At 39.5% G+C, this 19542-nt stretch overlaps 1 pseudogene; it reads left to right on the forward strand.

Moving 5' to 3' along the window:
• LOC149144951 (uncharacterized) overlaps positions 1-19542 on the forward strand; it is a 56640-nt pseudogene that overhangs the window by 27750 nt on the left and 9348 nt on the right.

Consider the following 19542-nt stretch of genomic DNA (forward strand, 5'->3'; position numbering starts at 1 on the left):
GCACATTAATTTTGCAGGTGGCGGAACCATGAGCAGTGCAGGCAGGGAGATGGATCCATGATCTTAGCAATTTCTCCAGGCGTTAAGATTTTCATTTTGTTAGATTTCGACAAATTTTATATGGTTTCAACATTTCTCAATGCAAAGAACACAATGGTGTTGTCCATTTCTCCAACAAAGTTCTGCATTTTTCGGCCATTTTCCAAAATGGAGGTATAAGACTCCTTTTTGTAGATGATGATTGTACTATTCTTTCTCATGCCACTTAATAAATTAAGGCCTCCCCATTGATCGAGCAGGGCCCAAAGATGTAGTCCAAATCATACGAACTTCGTTATCAAGTCTCTTGTCTTCTTTCATGCTTTATGTGTTTCTCCTCTTCTCTCATGTGCACATTAAATTTCTATGTTTAAGCTACAATTTATGCATGTAATTATTTAATACATCTATGAGCAAAAGATCTTGGATCAGGGAAGGTCCTGTTGTACCTGGAACAAATGTTGCTTGACTCACTTCGAATATTTGGAGGGTAATCATTTCTCAATATGACAGAAACAAAGTTACTTTCCCTAGATAATTTCATTAAGAAAGTTGTCAATGTAACTGGTTCCAAACATTCATATCTTTTAAAAGAATCACCTTGATCTCTGCGATGTTGGATTTCATCACCAATTAGTAATTATTAATCTTTCTGACAAGTCAATTTGTGTGGTTTGAAATCTTAGATTTATTAGTGTGTGTTACCTTCTTTGCTTTTTACTTTTTAGAGGATTTAGGTGTTATTTTGATATTGTGTGAATAATTAATGTTTAAAGTAAAAATATTTCATTGTGGCTGAATTACCGAGAAAAGCACGTAGAATGCTAGGCCAACCTCCTGAATATATGCCAAGTCAGCTAGAAAAGATTAAAACTAAAAGATCAAAGTCAAAAGGATACGGGACCATAGATGAACCCGAGACTTCTGATGTAAGAAAAACTGAAGTAAATTAACTAGAAACATATACTATTCGAGAACTTGAGGTAACAAAACCTGAATTTGATCAACCTCAAACACTAGAATTACACTCAGAAGTAACTGATCCAAAAATTACTGAACTTATTCAAACATAATCGGATATTGGAGAGTGTTTGGATTCACAATTAACCAAACCAGATATCGAAGAACATGAGTCACCTTTAGATGCTTTAGCCCCTACTCCTTCATGTTCACTGCAACTAAAACTTCTTATTAACAATGGTCTACCTCCTGGTCTTATTAGTATCGAAGAAATTACCTATGATGAAGAGGAAGAATCGCCACATAGACTAGTTTCTACGAGTGATCAATTAGATTCTCTAGAACTTCTTTTTCCTGCTTTTCTACCTAACCCTTGGTATTTTATGCCCTTGAACTTTTTAGTTCAAGGAATTCCGCGATACACTACTTATTATATTGTACTAGGCATTGATATGTCTAGAAGAACTTCTAGGGAAATGTCATCAGATACTTCTATTTTTTTTACTTATCCATAATTACTTTTATATGGTGGTCCATTAGTTCCTCCTGGATATCAGTCTTGTACGAGAACTTATTCAGGACATTCTCCTTCAAGTCAACCTTCAACTATGTCAATTGGTTTAACTAATTCTACTGTCCAGGGCTTGACGTCTGATCAATATATAAATATTATTTCCCACAATGTAGGTAATATTCAAGTTAGCCTAATAGGAAGTTATTACCCACCTGGGGTGTAACCATCTTATCCTCCTCTTGGGGGACAACCTTTAGTCGGATGTTACCCTACAGTTGGAGGGCAACCTCCTACTAGAAATTACCCAGGTTATGGACAAATACCTCAAGCCAACTTAGGTCAACATGTCATATCTCAACCCATTGTTGGTACTCTCTATCTTGGGATGAACACAATCTGGAATCCTTCATATAATCAATAGGCAATACCATTTTCCCCTCAAGTGCCAATTTATCAACCTGGTCAACCTGTTGGACAACCTATTGGACAAGCTATTTAAGGCATTCCTATACAAGTCCAACAACATATCTAGGGTAATTCATCAACAACTATTCAGCAACCACAATTCAGTATGGCTCATACTGGATACCGAGGAGTTATGGAAATTCCAACTGCTCAGGTTATTCCAAGATATTCTGGGTATCCTCCTCTAGGATCAGGACTCATCCCTCAGGTTTATCAATACATGCAACAAGACTATGAAAGTAGACTAGCTATCCTATTACACCTTGAACCCTAACTCTACTGGTAACATTCCTTTTGATGGAAAATCTGTTACAACATATGAGGATGTTGGTGTTGGTCTTCTTAAAGACTCATCTCTTATGGGAAATTTCGTGTTCCCTCCACCAAATATTACTCATAACGTTGCCTAGGTCAATATGATTATGTCAAGCACTTTTGAATATTTAGATCGTTGGAAGGTGCCATCAGAGTCAGAATTAACCTTGCATGGGGATTAGATACTTCTTAGTCCTTTTGAATTGGCTTATGAGTCAGTTCAATCTTTTTCTAACCCATCACCATATGATCCAAGTGGATATTGGTGGCCACCCAACTATCCCACCTAAACCTCCAACCAAGTTCATTTGTTTCCCTGTTTATTTTAAAATTTACTATTTTTAGCAGTTTTTCACATCCTAAAGTTCTAGAGAAGCTTTGACCCCATAAACGACATTGTTTTAAGGTCCACTATAGGCCCATAGCCATAGGTGAGGTGTTATGACAAAACCTATAGTAATAGGAGAGACCTTTCCACCAAGGTATTATGCATAACAAATAGAAATAATGTGACCAAGTTATGACCTCGGGAAGTTGGTTGCCCAACTAACCCCAACGGGGCCCACAAACTCTTGGTGTTACATCTCCTGGGTTAGGGTTTTAGTTTTTACTATTTTCTCATGTTTTCCAATAACAAATAGGCCCTTGCACCTCATTGTAACATAGTTCATAGGCATGTAGCTGCCAAATCTCTTCTCAGAGATAAGCTACCACCACTCAAGGTAGTCTTATTTCCATTCTTTTTGTAATCATGTTTTTGTATTTGATATTAATGAAATGAAGTGTTATTTCTATTTCATCTTTGTATTTATGATTATATCTATAATTTTTTATGTTCCTATTTAAATTTTGGTTAGTGGTATTAGATAGGTCTTCTCTTTCTCTCTTTCTCTTTGCATGTCCCTAACGAGGTTAGGATATAAGGAGTTATGGCTTGAACTAGTCGATCCTTTGTAGGACCGGCCTCAAAAATCCTGACGGCCTCCCATGGCATAAGAAAAGAGAAATGAGGGGCTAGGAGATCATATCAAAATATTGGTCAAAAAAGCCCTCGAGCAATAGAGGAACGCGATGACGGATAACTTTTCCCAGATCCTTCAATGGCTACCCAGGGTTGACACATCTACTTCCAGCGGCTACCCTGAAAGTGCCACACCCTTTAAGGTACAAGTTAACTTTGGCATTCCCATATTTTAGGGTCAAATATATGTCGACGTCGTAGATAAACGGTTTAATCTGCTAGAAGGATAATCTTTTGTTCATGATTTTTCCAGCCAGGAAAAGATTAATTTTTCTCTTCTCAAAGCCACCTTGCATGTCAAGGATAGGTGGGAAACCTATTGTGAGTAGAAGGATGAAATTATGCCCACACTATTTTTGGCATCACTCACTTGGGATTCATTTCGTAACATTATCAAGGAGTAGTACTACCCTATAAGGAGCTATGAAGACAAATACATAAATTGGACCATGCTATGATAGGGAAGGGACCAAGATGTGTCGAATTTTACCAATGTTTTTCATACCCTTTGCATGAAGTTGGGTGTCAAGGATTTTGAGAAACATTTAGGACTCAAGTACCACAGCTACTTACATAGGTACATCCAGGATCAGATGGAGTTTTTGGACATCTCTTCATCCCACATGACATACCAATATGCTATCAAGATTGAGCAGAAGCTTAAAAAGAAAAAGTAAGAGTTTGGATCTGCGAATCCGAATCAAGGGAAAAGCACCCCTAGACCAAAGAGCAAAGGGAAAAGCCAAGGTGAGGATACCTAGGATAACTCATTGAAGCTGCAAGAAAATAAAAATGCCATGAAGATAATGAAGTACATGGCAAAGTGATGTGAGTTCCATAAGAGCTCCATTCACAACACAAGTGAGTGTTAGTACAAGTAGTCACTCGTGGCTGAGTTGAAGGCTTCTGACTTTGAGACATGTTCGTACTCTGAGTCAGAACCTAACAAGTGGAATGAAAAAGGGAAGCATATCATTTACGCAGAGCCTAGTTCCATTGTCGCCATCACCAAGATCTAGATGATTGAACCTCAAGATCCCGAAGAGGGGGAGTGCCAATTCCACTCATAGATGTGGGTGAACGGTTCTCCGCTGATGTTCATTGTCGACAACATGAACCTACAGAAACTCATTTCAGCAAAGGTTGTGAAGCATTTGGGCCTACCGACTACAACACATCTGTAGCCGTATACCATTGGATGGCTTAACCAAGGACAAGATCTCTGTGTTAGCCAATAGTGTCTCCTTCCCTACAACATCAAGCCCTTCATGGATGAGGTACTGTGTGGTTTTGATCCTCTTGAAGTTTGTGGTGTATTATTAGCACAACCATACTAATGGAAGTGACATGCTATATTTGATTCTAGACCTAACTCTATTATTATTTCTTTGGGTACTAAGTTATACAGGATACTGAGGGTAACCCCACCTACTGTGATCTCTTTGATCTCTTCTAGGAAATGTAGTAAGGTCATCTCCTAGACTGGGAAATTTTTGTTCTTTCTAATTAACTCTCATAGTAAGGGAAGGTTGAAGCCACATTCGTGGCCCTTGGGAAGGGTTCCTCCAAGGAGAAAAAGCAGGTGGATACAGTCGTGGAAGAATACATGGACATGTTCTCCTCATCTAAACGGGTACCATTGCATTGTCAGGTCAATCATTAAATCGGTATGACTCCTGGAGCACCTCTACCCAAAGGGCTAATATATCTCCTTTCCATTATGGAAAATGAAGAGATCAAGAGTTGTTACAAAAAGGGAACATCTGACCAACTACCTCGCCTTGTGGGAGTCTGATTATACTTTTACAGAAGAAGGATGGGACCTGGAGGCTCTACATTGATTAACTTGCACTAAACAATATCACTATCAGGAATAGGTATCCAATCCCATATATTGATGACCTGTTGGAGCAACTCAAGGGGGTCAAGTATTTTAGAAAGATCGACATGAGGTACAGTTATCACCAGGTTCCAATAGAGGACACAGATGTATGGAAGACTTCCTTTAAATCGAAGGAAGGCCTTTTTGAATGGTTGGTTATGCCCTTCGGGTTAACAAATTCCCCTGGTACTTTTATGAGGCTAATGGATGACATATTGCGGCCCTTCACCAACTCGTTCATGGTGGTTTATCTGGATGACATCCTCATATTCAGTAAGAGTTGGGAAGAACACTTAAACACATTGAATAGGTCCTTCAAACGCTTCGACGTCACAAACTGTGTACCAACTTGGAGAAATGCACCTTTGGCATGAGCGAGGTCCAATACTGGGGTTACATCATAGATGATAGTAGCATGCATGTGGACCCAACCAAGATCCAATTTATTCTGGATTGGTCAACCGCGACCACTCTAACAAAGCTTTTTGGGCCTTGCAAATTTCTAGCAGAGGTTCGTGTTGGGATTATCCCATATCACTTGGCGTTTGATTCAGATTACTAAGGGTGGGGCATAATAAAAGTTTTCTTGATGTGAGTCCCAATAGAAGACATTCGTTGAGTTGAAGCGTCGCCTCTACTTTGCACTGGTACTCACATTACTAGACCTACAATAGTGATTTCAAGTCGAGACAGATGCCTTAAACTATGTTATTGGTGCAGTCCTCACCCAAAACAACCATACAATGGCCTATCATAGTGAGACACTTTTCGATAAAATTTGGAGGTACCTCACCTATGATAAAGAGATGTATTCCATCATGCAAGCATGCTGACAATGGAAGCACTACATTCTGGGGAAGGAAATGGTCATCCATGCCGATCACCAACCTCTTGAATTTATACAGACATAGGGGAAGTTGGAAAATAATTTCCATTAGAAGTGGTGTACATATCTGCAAGAAGTCAACTTGAACATTTACTAAAAAAAGGGCAGCACCAATCATGTTGCAAACTACCTTACCCAGCCCCCAGTTGCAACACTGAATACTATTCTCAACTCTTGTGGTCGCGAGACCTATGGATGACCATAACTATAAAAAAATGATCTAGAGTTGGCCTTGACATAGAAAATGCTAGTATCTAGCAAGAAAGTTCTTGATTTCCACTTCTAGGATGCATTATTATGCTACTTATGCCACCTTTATGTTGAAAATAGCAACAAGAAATGCTAAAAATAGAAGTGGTAAAAATAGCACTGCTATAAGTAGCAGTTTAGTTACCAGTGTTGGACATAGCAACAAGGAATGAAAAATGGAAGTGCTAAAAATACCATTGCTATAAATAGCATTTCTGGTTAGATTCCAACTTTAGCTAGTCCCTGAACTAAAATTGAGAAGTAAAATTCGAATTTGATCTTAGCAGTTGTTTGTAAAATAATTAATTAATTCATCTTCCGTTAATTAATTGTAGAAAATCAAACATGAAGTCTATGCGGGTACATGCAATAGTTTCTCCATTAATTGAGAAATTTATCCATCAGTTAAAGAGATAAGGATGAGTTGTAATATTGAGTTGTAATTAGTTGGCTCAGTTAACTAAGTCAAGTCCAGTTAGATTAGTTCAAATAGTTTGTTGAACTAATTGTGAGTTCAATTAGTTAATGTTTGCATGCATGTAACTATTGCTCTCCAGATAATTGAATATTCTCTCATAAATAACTCATGCATGTTAGTTCAGTTAGAGAACTAGTTGAGATCGGAGGAGGGACAGTGTACTATCAGTTTGATGAATTTTTCCTATAAAGGAAACTCATCAATGTAGAAGGATTTATCTCCTTCATGTTTGTGCAGTTATTTTTGAGCCAAGTGAGCATTGTGAGGTGGGAATTCACACAAGTGGAAGCACTGGACCCCAAGAACAAATGTGTAAGGAAATAGGAGGCTTAGAGGGCAGAGGAGAAGGTTATGAGAGCCTTTGACTATCTATGAGTAGTATTGTTTGATTGCAGAGAGAGCAGGATAGCTTGAGAACTCATTCTTTTTGCAACTTGAACAAGATTTTCACTTGTATGATAATACAGAGATTAGGGCTTTAGGTTGAGGCTTTTCCCGGGTTATTTCTTCTATGTTATGTGTGTTTGATTTCTCATTCTTAGTTATATGTGTTCTCTTGATCTTGCTCAATTCGATTAAGCTTCCGCAAAATGTTGTAGAAGTAGATCTTGTATTGTGTTTTAGTATATTGCATAATCTCTTGATCTACAATGGGAATTTATACATGGTATCAGACCTAGGTTGATTTGTAGAGATTTCTACATGGTATTGGAGCTAGCTGATCTATATAGGAAATTCTACATGGTATCGGACCAAAGGTGATCAGAGTTGTGAACGGTATACGAAGAAAAGAATTCGAAGTAAAATAATTTGGGCCGGAAGTTTGCAGAGAAAATCTGAAAATTTTGAGCAAAATTTTCAGAAAAAATAGCAGATCTAGATTCCTTGGAAAAAAATACCCAAATTAAAAAAAAAATCATTTGAATCAGATTTCAGATGAGGGAGATATTGTTGATTTAAAATCAACTCTTTTTCTAGAAAATTTGTGACAGCGAGAAAGATGAAACACACTAATGTGCTAGCCAAAAACTTGTATGATCTTGAGGTTCAAGATGTATGCAAAGCCTTGAGTAGCAAGGAAAATGTTGGAGACTTGGTGGTTGAGAGGGAGAGTAAATTACCTCTCAACATGCAGCGCCAGAAGAAGTCTCAAACAATTGTGAAGGAGCCACAATTGGTGAAGCAGCTTCAGGAGGTTGTGGAGTAGCCACAAATAGAGAAGCCAAGAGGAGACCAAGTGGAGGTATCTAGTCATGCAAAGACCTCTAGTAGGGGTGAATTTCAAGCCAAGTGGGAAGAGGGATCACAAGCATCCATACCCCCAGCTGATAGTCCCAAGAAGGTTGGAATAGGGGCACGATCATTGAGGTACCCAACCTCTTTGATTAGACCTTGCTACAGGAGCCCCAACGAGGAGTAGCAGGATTGGCTGAGTGGGTAGAGGCAGATGCAGATGAAGCGGTAGAGAGAGCTACAGTGCAGGAATCCCAAGACAGTGCAAAGCCAACAGGCTGCAACAATGCGAGAGCCACAAGAGTGTTGCACCAGTGTAGGATGGCATAGTGAGGTGTGCAATAATGCGAGATGCATGGAGTGTTGCAGCAACTCAAAGGTCATAGAGGGAGCACTTGTTAGCATCAGAGAAAGTTTCAGCATCAGAGGATGTTTCTAGCCCAACAGGGAGGTCAATTGGGAGTTTTTTTTATTTCTAGAGTTGTTGGAGCAATAACACTTGGGAGAGGTGTTGCATGCAGAAAATTCCAAAAGTTTAGGATTGGGTTCGAGTTGAATGCCTTTCTTGTTGAGAGGGAGTGTTGAAAATAGCAACAAGAAATGCTAAAAATAGAAGTGCTAAAAATAGCATTGCTATAAATAGCAATTCAGGTACCAGTGATGGACATAGCAACAAGGAATGAAAAATGGAAGTCCTAAAAATAGAATTTCGGGTTAGATTCCAATTTTAGTTAGTCCCTGAACTAAAACTGAGAAGTAATATTCAAATTTGATCTTAGCAGCTATTTGTAAAATAATTAATTAATTCATCTTGAGTTAATTAGTTGTATAAAATCAAACATGAAGTCTATGTGGGGACATGCAATAGTTTCTCCACTAATTGAGGAATTTATCTATCAATTAGAGAGATAAGGATGAGTTGTAATATTGAGTTGTAATTAGTTAGCTCAGTTAACTAAGTCAAGTCCAGTTAGATTAGTTGAAATAGTTTGTTGAACTAATTGTGAGTTTAGTTAGTTAATGCTTGTATGCATGTAACTGCTGCTCTCCATATAGCTAAATATTCTCTCATAAATAACTCATGCATGTCAATTCAGTCAAAGACCTAGTTGAGATCAGAGGAGGGAAAATTTACTATCAGTTGGATGAATTTTTCCTATAAATGAAACTCATCCATGTAGAAGGATTTATCTCCTTCAGGTTTTTGCAGTTATGTCTGAGCCAAGTGAGCTGTGTGAGGTGGGAATTCACATAAGTGGAAGCACTGGACCCCAAGAAAAACTGTGCAAGGAAATAGGAGGCTTGGTAGAGGAGAAGGTTGTGAGAGCCTTTGACTGTCTATGAGCAATATTGTTTGAATATAGAGAGAGAAAGATAGCTTGAGATCTAATTCTTTTTGTAACTTGAGCAAGATTTCCACTTGTGTGATAATACAGAGATTGGGGTTTTAGGCTGAGGCTTTCCCTGGGTTATTTCTTTTGTGTTATGTGTGTTTGATTTCTCATTCTTCGTTATATTTGTTATCTTGATCTTTCTCAATTCGATTAAGCTTCCGCAGAGTGTTGTAGAAGTAGATCTTGTATTGTATTTTAGTATATTGCATAATTTGTTGATCTACAATGGGAATTCCTACACATTATGTTCCTTCAAGTGAGTGTAACAAGATGATTTGGGAGGCGCACTATAGTTGGTCACAAGATGTTGGGAAATATATCAGATCCAGCACTGCCTGCACCATCACCAACCCAATCATCAAGAAGAAAGGCTTGTACACTCCTTTGCCTACTTCCAGCTAGCCATGTGAATCCATGCCCATGGACTATATGTATGGCCTCCCTTATACCAAGCATGGTAATGACTATGTACTTGTGGTCATGGACATATCTTCTAAGATGGCTATATTGGCAGCTTTCAATAAGAGTGTCACAGTAGAGGACATTGCCAAACTCTTCATTGAAAGTGTATGAGTACATTTTGGGATCCCACAGATCATTATATCATATCAGGATAGCAAGCTCCTGAGCAAATTTCGGTCAAGCCTCTGGGCACTGTTAGGCATCAAGCTCACCAAATTGACTGACTTCCACCCCGAGACTAATCTCCAGATGAAGTTTTTCAATAGGATGATAGTGCACATACTCCACATATACAACTCCAAGAATCCTCGAACTTGGTATGAGAGTCTTCCAAATGTGCAACATAGTTATAATAGATCTCTCCATAGCTCAACTGGTCATAGTCCCTTTCAAGTGGGTCTAGGATTTTAACCATTTTGTCTAATTGATGTTGCCATGCCTCATGCGACCATACAGACATAATCCACACATGTACTATTCGAGGCTGATAAAGTGACCATATTTATTGAGTGCATCCAACACATCTTCCAGTTGGTTCATGACATCCTAGAGAAGTCAAATGCCAAGTGCAAGTACTGACATGATCAACATCGGGTGCCACACAAGTTTCAAGTGGGCGAAAAAGTTTGCTTGCATTTACAGATAAAATGCTTTACCAGAGCCCATCGGAAGCTCCAAGCACTCTGATATGGTCCTTACACCATTACCAAGGTTTTGGGAGACAATGCCTTTGAGCTCAACATTCCCCCATTTCTTGGCCAACACCTAGTGTTCAATGTGGACCACCTTCGACCATACTTCCCACCATTGTTGGACACATTAGACATTGTAGAACAACTTACACCAACAGAGTTAAACCTAGACTACATGGAACAAGCCACAGCTAGTTGGATTATGGACATACAGGTCAAGAACACTTGCTAGCAAAATATCCAACTATATCGGGTTGTCAAAGTTGGCCAACTCCTACACTAAGGCAAGTGGCTCTCTAGGGACCAATTTCAATAGAAATCTCCTCACCTCATGGAGGCTCTACATGCAATGGTGACCATTTCTTTCTATGGGGGGAGGAATCATCTTGGTAGTTATTGGTTTCCATCCACCTATCCCACCTATACCTCAAGTCAACTTCATTTGTTTCCTTCTTTATTTCAACATTTATTATTTTTAGCATTTTTTCAGGTCCTAAAATTATGGAGCAGTTTTGACCCCATAAAGGACATTTTTTTTATGTCCTCTGTATGCCCATAACCATAGGGAGGGGAGTATGGAAAAACATGTAGTACTCAGAGAGACCTTTCTAGAAAGGTATCGTACACACCAAACAGAGATAATATGACCAAGTTATGACCCCAAGAAGTTAGTTGCCCAGATAACCCCAACAGGGCCCACAAACTATTAGAATTACATCTCTAAGGTTGCGATGGGTGAGGGTGGACAAATTTCTAGGATAGTTTGCTAAGTGGATGCTCATGGAATCTTCCAGAAGCTTCTCCTGTGCCACTTGCCTCTCTGAATTCGCCCAAGGATGAATAAGGGATCTAAAGCCATCTGTTATCCCTTCTCTTACGGAACCAATTCTAACAAGTGGAATGACACTAATCAAACCCCATGGATGACTCACACCCTTGCACACATCTATAAATGGATCCCTCATCCAAGAGATTTGGGGCTGAAATGTGTTCAATTGTAAGGAAGTGTTGATATTTTGTAAGTGAGGAGAGAGCATTGTATTCTTGTTGGAGTGATCTTGCTATTTAATGAGGTGAAGAAGGATTGAAGCTGGGAGGATGATGTTGGATCAGACAACTGGGTTGTAATTCTCCCTTCTATCAATAAAGCTCTTCAAGTTTTCTTCCATATGATTGTGCAATTGTGAATGTTATCATTTGTGAATGCTATCGTTTGTTCTTTATATATATGATTCTGTAATGTTTATGTTATAATAGATCATGATGCTTTGATAGTTCTTGTTGTACTTGTGCAGGTACTCTCCAAGCATGTTAAGTACAGAGAGGAGTTGCAGCATCTGTCAAAGGGGAGAGAGATCAAGCAAGGGATCAAGCAAGGGATCAAGCAGAAGTTCCAAGTTGGTTCCATTATCTTTCTCCTACCTATTACACATAGAAGAAGTCATTGAATTTCTTTAAACTATTGTTGCTAGGGTAGCTGCCACACCTAGAGAGCTAGCATTCTTTAGGAATACTAGTTTTCCCAGAACCATCTGGGCAACTTCAGAGGGAATTTCCTGAGGTAGTTTGGCATTCCCTAAGGCAAATTTGAAGCAATCTGTTTGCAGGTTCGTTGGAGACAGTTTGATTTATTGGATTTACAGCCCAATTGGAAGATATTCCGAGGAATTTGGGGCTGCAAGCTTGCAGACCCATCTGGCTGAAATATGAGACAACAATGAAGGAATTTTCTATGGTTACTCAACTGGTCAGCAACACTTCTCCCCATTGGCCTCCTTTGCCCACAATGCCTGAATCACCATTGCCCTAGGTCCCTGCACAACCCTCCTGGTAGAAATGGGCGATATTCTAGTAATGGCGACTTTGACGGTCGGGCTTTTGGTCTCCTACATCCTCGACTCCTTGCAGCTCAAGCAAGGCGCCTTCTTCGGCATCTAGTCGACCCTACTAGTCTCACAGTTGGCGTTCATGCTCAGGGGTTCTCTATGCCATAGATTCCTGGATGATGTACATACTTGTCATGCTCGTGTGTTGTGAGGCGAATTTTCTGATAGGTGTGTGGGCTTCGCTTCAATTCTAGTGGCTCCAACTCGAGAATCCATCCATAGTCGTAACGCTAGAGTGGCTCTTGTTCACCTGTATTCCATTCACAGTGTCAGTAATCTAGATGTGGGGGGCCGTGGTGGCCGTGGGAATGGATCATGCGCCCTATTATTTTATGACGATTCTATACCTCTTCTACTAGCTGTATTCTCTACCACACCAGTCATCTTTCATGACCAAGGCCAAAAAATGATAAGGCGGTCAGCTTGCGGACAAAGCCCTGATTCTTGGTCCACTCAAATGCACACTTCATAGTTGAAAATAATTATATTATTTTGCATTAATGGAGAAAATGGTTACATAGTTGTAACGTATCTCCCTAGTTTAGGATTAGTTCCTAGAGTTTAGGGGTTTGCTTGCAACTTCCTAATTCTCGGTGTTGTACTTAAATGATGTAATCTTTCATTCATGAATAATAGAGTGTATGAGAGTGATCTCTCTGTTCTGAGCGTAGTCTCCAGGTGCAGGCCTCACCTGTGAGCTACATCTCCTCCATTTTCAATTTTGTTCACATTTTATCTTGGTATCAGAGCTCAGATTGGGTGAGCTTGATCTTGTATCACCTCTTGTGACTGAAGTGCCTTTGTGGCCAGCTTGCCTTGTGGCAGAATTTCCTATATGGTTTGAGGTGCCTCTGTGGCCGCGTGTACACGAGAGCTTGGTGCTCAATTGAGCAGGTGGACTGTAGAACACCTGGCTCAGATACAGATGTTTTTTATTTTTTCTGAATAGAAGGAGATTGGTGCGATTTTCTCCCTGACAGCAGTGCTAGGAAGGGTTTTTGGCACTTCTGTTCATCCATTAGTCGCACCAAAGCGCCAAAATACTAGATTGGCGTGGAATATCCTGGATCTCTCACACCAGGAAATTTTACTCTAATCGATTTTATTCAGGCGTTGTTTTTTCGCTCGGGGACACGCCAATCCGCTCTGGAACGCGCCAATCCACCTTCAAGGAGATCTGCGGGAAGCCTCATCTTTGTTTGGTGATTTGCGAAGGTGTAGATCGGAGAAGTTACAGATCTATCCGGGAGAGGCAAATCGGATCAGTTTTGATCAGATCGATTTTTCGGCTGTATTGAAAAATGACGGATTTCCTCATCGGAGCGGGATTGATTTTGCTGAGTTGTCAGATATTGCCGGATCTGAATCAGTGAGTAGATCACGAGATCAGCAAATCGGTGACAGATTGATTTGAAAGGTATCGATTTTTGTTACTATTGGGTAGATTCATTTTTAAATCTCATCAGAATGAGTAATAAGATGGAATCTTAACTCCACGAGTCTGGCAAACTCGATGGATCTAACTTCACGAACTGGAAGTTTAAGATCCAGACCTTGCTTGAAGGTGTGAATGCTTGGTCCATAGTTACAAGTGATGAGCAGCGGGTGAATGCGAGGACGCAGGAGCAAGACTGGGATAAGCGAGAGAACAAGGTGAAATTTTTACTGAAAATGTCTGTGAAGGACAACGTTATTCCGCACATCAGAGATTGTAAAACACCCGCAGAGATCTGGACGACCTTTAAAAATCTGTATCAGACCCAGAACACAAGCCAAGTTATGGCACTTAAAAGCAAGCTATTTTCGATGAGGATGAACGAAAATGAGACTACTACTACATTTTTTGCGCAAATCAAAGATGTGAAAGATGCATTGGGAAACATCGGAGAGGCAGTGTCTGACTCTGATCTTGTCTCAATCACACTAAATGGGATGCGAGATGAATTTCAAATGTTCATCACTAGATTGGCGGCAAGGGAGAAAGTGCCCACATTTGACGATCTGACAGGGATCTTGCTGTAAGAGGAGGAGGGGCGGCAGAACTTGAACCCCCAGAGTGATGATCTTGTGCTGATGGCAAAACGACGATCATTAAGAGGGAAGAAGCCATAGCAACAATCGTAGCAAAAAGAAGGAACATTGCAGAAGAGTCCACATAAATGTATGATTGCAAATAATTCTGTAAAGAAATGTTATTATTCTTGAAAGAAGGGCCATGTGCAAAATGTATGCTTTAAGAAGCAGGCTAATGATGCAAAGAGGAAGCGGGCAAAGCATAGAGGATACTTTATTGAAGAAGATGTTGAAGAAGATAAAGATTTTAGTCATGAATTTCGACTGTTCATAGTCGACCATGCCTTTTCAGCATCTGATGAGGAAGATATATGGTATGTTGATTCTGGAGCATCCTCTCACATGACAGGTAAAAAGTAATCTTTTGATAGTCTTCAAGAAAGTACATACGGATCAAAAATCTATTTAGGATATGATAGTGGATATGAGATTAAAGGTTATGGGGTTACTCTAGTCAAGTTACCAAATGGAAAAATTAGTTATCTTCAAAATGTTTTATATGTACCTGGAATTAAGAAAAATCTGATATCTGTATCCATGACAACTGATCAAGATAAGCAAGTTGAGTTCTTTCATTGTGTGATAAAGGATTGCAGGGAAGAAATAGTTGCAACAAGCGTGCGTGTTGGAAGCCTATATAGACTAGATGTGAAGAGTATATCAAAGCGAGCCATGGTTGCAGCAGGATCGACAACCGAACAACTCTGGCATCAGAGATTCGGTCACATGAATTTGCAGGACCTCATGCTATTGCAGAGAAAAGGTATGGTTGAGGGGCTCCTTATCTTTCGTAATATTTAGTTAAATTGTGATGGATGTGCCTTAGGTAAAATGCATAGAGAACAGTGTCCTGTGCATGATAGGTGGAAGGAAACAAATATTTTAGAACTAGTGCACACTGATATATGCAGACCTATGCAGATAAGGTCACTAGGTAGAGCGTATTATTTTTTCCTATTCACTGATGACTGCACTAGATACTCATGGGTTTATTTTCTGAGTAAGAAAAGTCAGACTTTCCAGTGCTTTAGAGAATTTAAAACCTTGGTGGAAAAACAATTTGGTAAGAGTATAAAAATTCTCCGGTCTGATCAAGGGGGAGAATACAAGCTAGGGGAATTCATGAAATTTTGCAAATCTCACGGGATTGTTCAGTAGTTTACAGTGCCACACACACCACAGCAAAATGGAGTTGCAGAACGCAAAAACAGAAATAGTGGAGTGCGCAAGGAGCATGTTACAAGGTAAGGATCTATCTAATAGTTTTTGGGCAGAAGCTATTAATACTGCTGTATACTTGAATAGAAGTCCTACGAGGTATCTTAGCTTCAAAACTCCTTTTGAAGCTCTATATGGATTCAAACCAGTAGTAAATCATCTAAGAGTATTTGGGTCAAAAGAATTTACCCATATACCTAAAGCTGATAGGAAGAAATTAGATCCTAAAGCTGTGAAATGCATCTTTGTTGGTTATGGCACAGAATTTAAAGCATATAAATTGTTCAATCCTGAGACTCATAAGATATTTGCAAGCAGGGATGTAGTGTTCCATGAATAGGTACAGGAATGGAAAGATGACATTGGTGATGATTGGCACATTCCATTGTTGATGGATGAAAATAGCGAGGATGAAAGAGAGCAGGAGCAAAAAGAAGAGCAAAAAGAAGAACAGGAAGAAGGTGATAAAGCAAGCCCATTTAGAGCTGAAGAAAACACATTTGAGGTAAGTCCCCTACAAAGGAGATCTGGTAGGAAGACTCAAAAACTATTAAATTTGAGAGACTATGCTTTGATGTCAAATGTTTTGAACATTGTAGAGCCCACTAATTACGAAGAAGCTAGTCAATTTAAGGAGTGGAGAGCTGAAATGAATGAAGACATGGAATGAATTCTTAGAAATGACACTTGGGATTTAGTTGAACTACCTAAGAATAAAACACCCATAGGATGTAAATGGCTGTTTAAACCAGAAATGAATGCAGATGGAAGTATAGAGAAATTAAAAGCTAGGTTGGCTGCAAAAGGATATTCACAGCAGGAAGGTATAGATTTTGATGATACTTTTGCACCTGTAGCAAAGTTAAATACAATAAGAATGCTTATTGCTTTAGCTACTAAATATAATTGGGAGCTACACGAGCTTGATGTCAAATCTGCATTTTTAAATGGTGAATTAAAGGAGGAAATTTACTTAGTACAGCCAGAAGGGTTTGTAAAGTAGGGGCAGGAACATCTTTTTTGTAGATTGAAAAAAGCTTTATATGGCTTAAAGCAAGCACCCAGGTCTTGGTACGAAAAGGTTGATTATTTCTTTTTAGAGTATGGCTTCCATAGAAGTTTGAATGACCCAAATTTGTATACCAAGTACAATAAGCAGGGGTAGATTATTCTGATTTCTTTGTATGTAGATGACATGATTATAACAGGAGATGCAGATGATTTAATCAGAGGAATCAAAAGGCTTATGTCACAAGTTTTTGAGATGAAAGAACTTGAAAGACTTCATTACTGTCTAGGATTAGAAGTATCTAGAGATACTGGGCAAACTTTTCTTACCCAAGGGAAGTATGCCAGAAATCTATTGGAAAAGTTTGGTATGGATCAGTGTAGATCAGCAGCGACACCTTTGCAGCAGAATCTGAAGTTGAGCAGTGACGATGGCACTAAAGAGGCTGATGCTACAATGTACAGACAACTGGTTGGAAGCTTGATATATCTTACAACAACCAGACCTGACTTAGCATACTCTGTTAGTGTCTTGAGCCAATTCATGTCAAAACCACTTGAAAGTCACTGGGTAGTAGCAAAACGTGTGTTGAGGTATCTTTGTGGTACTGTTAACTATGGCATTTTATACACTGATGCATCTGATGTTATTCTAGCAGGTTTTTCAGATTCAGACTGGGCAGGTAACTTGGATGATTGAAGGTCTATCAAAGGTTACGCATTCAGCATAGGATCCGGGGTCATAGCATGGAGCAGCAAGAAGCAGAGTATTGTAGCTTTGTCTTCGTGTGAAGCTGAGTATCAAGCATTGTGTGCAGCGACGTGTGAAGCGATCTGGTTGAGAAGGCTTCTCAATGATGCAGGAAAAGAGACAACCAGAGTACCATTAAATTGACATATAATCCAGTGTTTCACAAAAACACCAAACATATAGACACTCAGTTCCATTTTGTCAGAGAGAAGATACAGTCAAAAGAAATTATTGTTGAATATTGTAAAACTTGTGACAACATGGATGATATTTTTACAAAGCCTCTTGCACATGTGAAATTTGAATTGTTTAGAAGGATGCTAGGAGTCCAGGACAACCCTTTCTCCATTAAGGGGGGGAAGTTGAAAATAATTATATTATTTTGTATTAATGGAGAAAATGGTTACATAGTTGTAACATATCTCCCTAGTTTAGGATTATTTCCTAGAGTTTAGGGGTTTGGCTGCAACTTCCTAATTCCTAGTGTTGTACTTAAATGATGTAATCTTTCATTCATGAATAATAGAGTGTATGAGAGTGATCTCTCTGTTCTGAGTGTAGTCTCCAGGTGCAGGCCTCACCTATGAGCTACATCTCCTTCATTTTCAATGATGTTCACATTTTATCTTTCATACCCTAACTCTGTTGTTTTTGCCTCTGTTGCTTTACATCAGATCTCATCATTCCATCATTTTTTCTTCCATGGCCACTGTCTGTGACCTCTTCCTGCTTTTTTTTGTGCCCCTGTTGTTTCAATTATATGCGTCGGCTTTTGCCGCATTGTGGTACATTTCAAAGGATCCTGCTTTGCTTCAGCAGATTTAGATCATTAATGGTGCAATTGCACTATTGGTTTTGATTGTGTGTCTGGAAATCAGGGTTATCTTTTACTCCTTCGGGCGATATTTGCACGTTGCCCTCCCTGGAACTATGTGCTGGTGACAATTATCATGCTAGGAGGAGCATTGCCAGCAGGAGGTTATGGGATTGGTCTAGTTAACGATTCTTTTGGCTTCGCTGCATTTACTGGCTTGTTAATTTTGGTGGCTTCAACCGGGTCGATTTTCATCAGCATACCACTCAAGTTCTTGCTCGCGCCAATTATTGATGGTTTTTATATATTGCGGTTTTTCATCAAGAAGAACCTATCATCTTATTTCATATTTGTTGTTTCAGCAAGCTTGCCAATTGTATGGTTTTGTATGCACAACTACTAGGATCTCAATATTTGGTTAATTGGTATGGCAGTCAGGTCTGTTTGCAAGTTCATCATTGCAAGTGTTGTGCAGGCCATGGGCATTATAGGCCTAGTGCTTCTTCCTCCAAAGGCTCCTGTTGTGACAAAATGTGGTCTTATAATCCACACATTGCTAGTCTGCTATATTGAGAAAAAAGTGCAAGTGTAATTACTGTCACAAGTTCGGTGACATGAAGAAAGATTGTCGACAGAGGATTGCTTCTGAACAGAAGAAGTAGGGAGGGTCTCATTAGAAAGCGAATGTTGCAGAACACTCCGAGCAGAAGGAATATTCCTTTTATGCCTTTATGGCTAACAGGTCCTCAAATCATGCCCCTTCTTCTAATTGGTACATTGACTCTAGTGCATCATGTCATTTCTCTCACAGGTGTGACTGGTTTACTGGCTTCTCATCTTTCAGTGATTTCATGGTATTAGGTGGAGGTGAGGAGTACACATTGGTTGGCAGAGGTACAGTTCCAATCCAGTTTGATGGGCACACACTCATCTTCCTGAATTTGTACTATGTTCCTAGTATGGAACTTAATCTGCTGTCTATCAGCCAGATTATGAGGAACTCTCCTCAGATCGATGTGGTGTTCAGTGCACACAAGTGCTCCATTATTAACAGGGAAACTTGTCTTATGGTTGTTGTTGGCCTAGAGGATCATGGCCTATACAAGATTCTTGACACTGGTGATTCTCCAGAAGTGGCTCTAGCAGCTCATGTTTCTCCCATCAGCACTCTATGGCATCATAGATATGGGCATCTAAACATT

The sequence above is a fragment of the Pinus tabuliformis genome, chromosome X (assembly GCF_031772625.1).
Source record: "Pinus tabuliformis cultivar Carrire ecotype Pingquan chromosome X, CPIR1, whole genome shotgun sequence".
NCBI classification, from domain to species: domain Eukaryota; kingdom Viridiplantae; phylum Streptophyta; class Pinopsida; order Pinales; family Pinaceae; genus Pinus; species Pinus tabuliformis.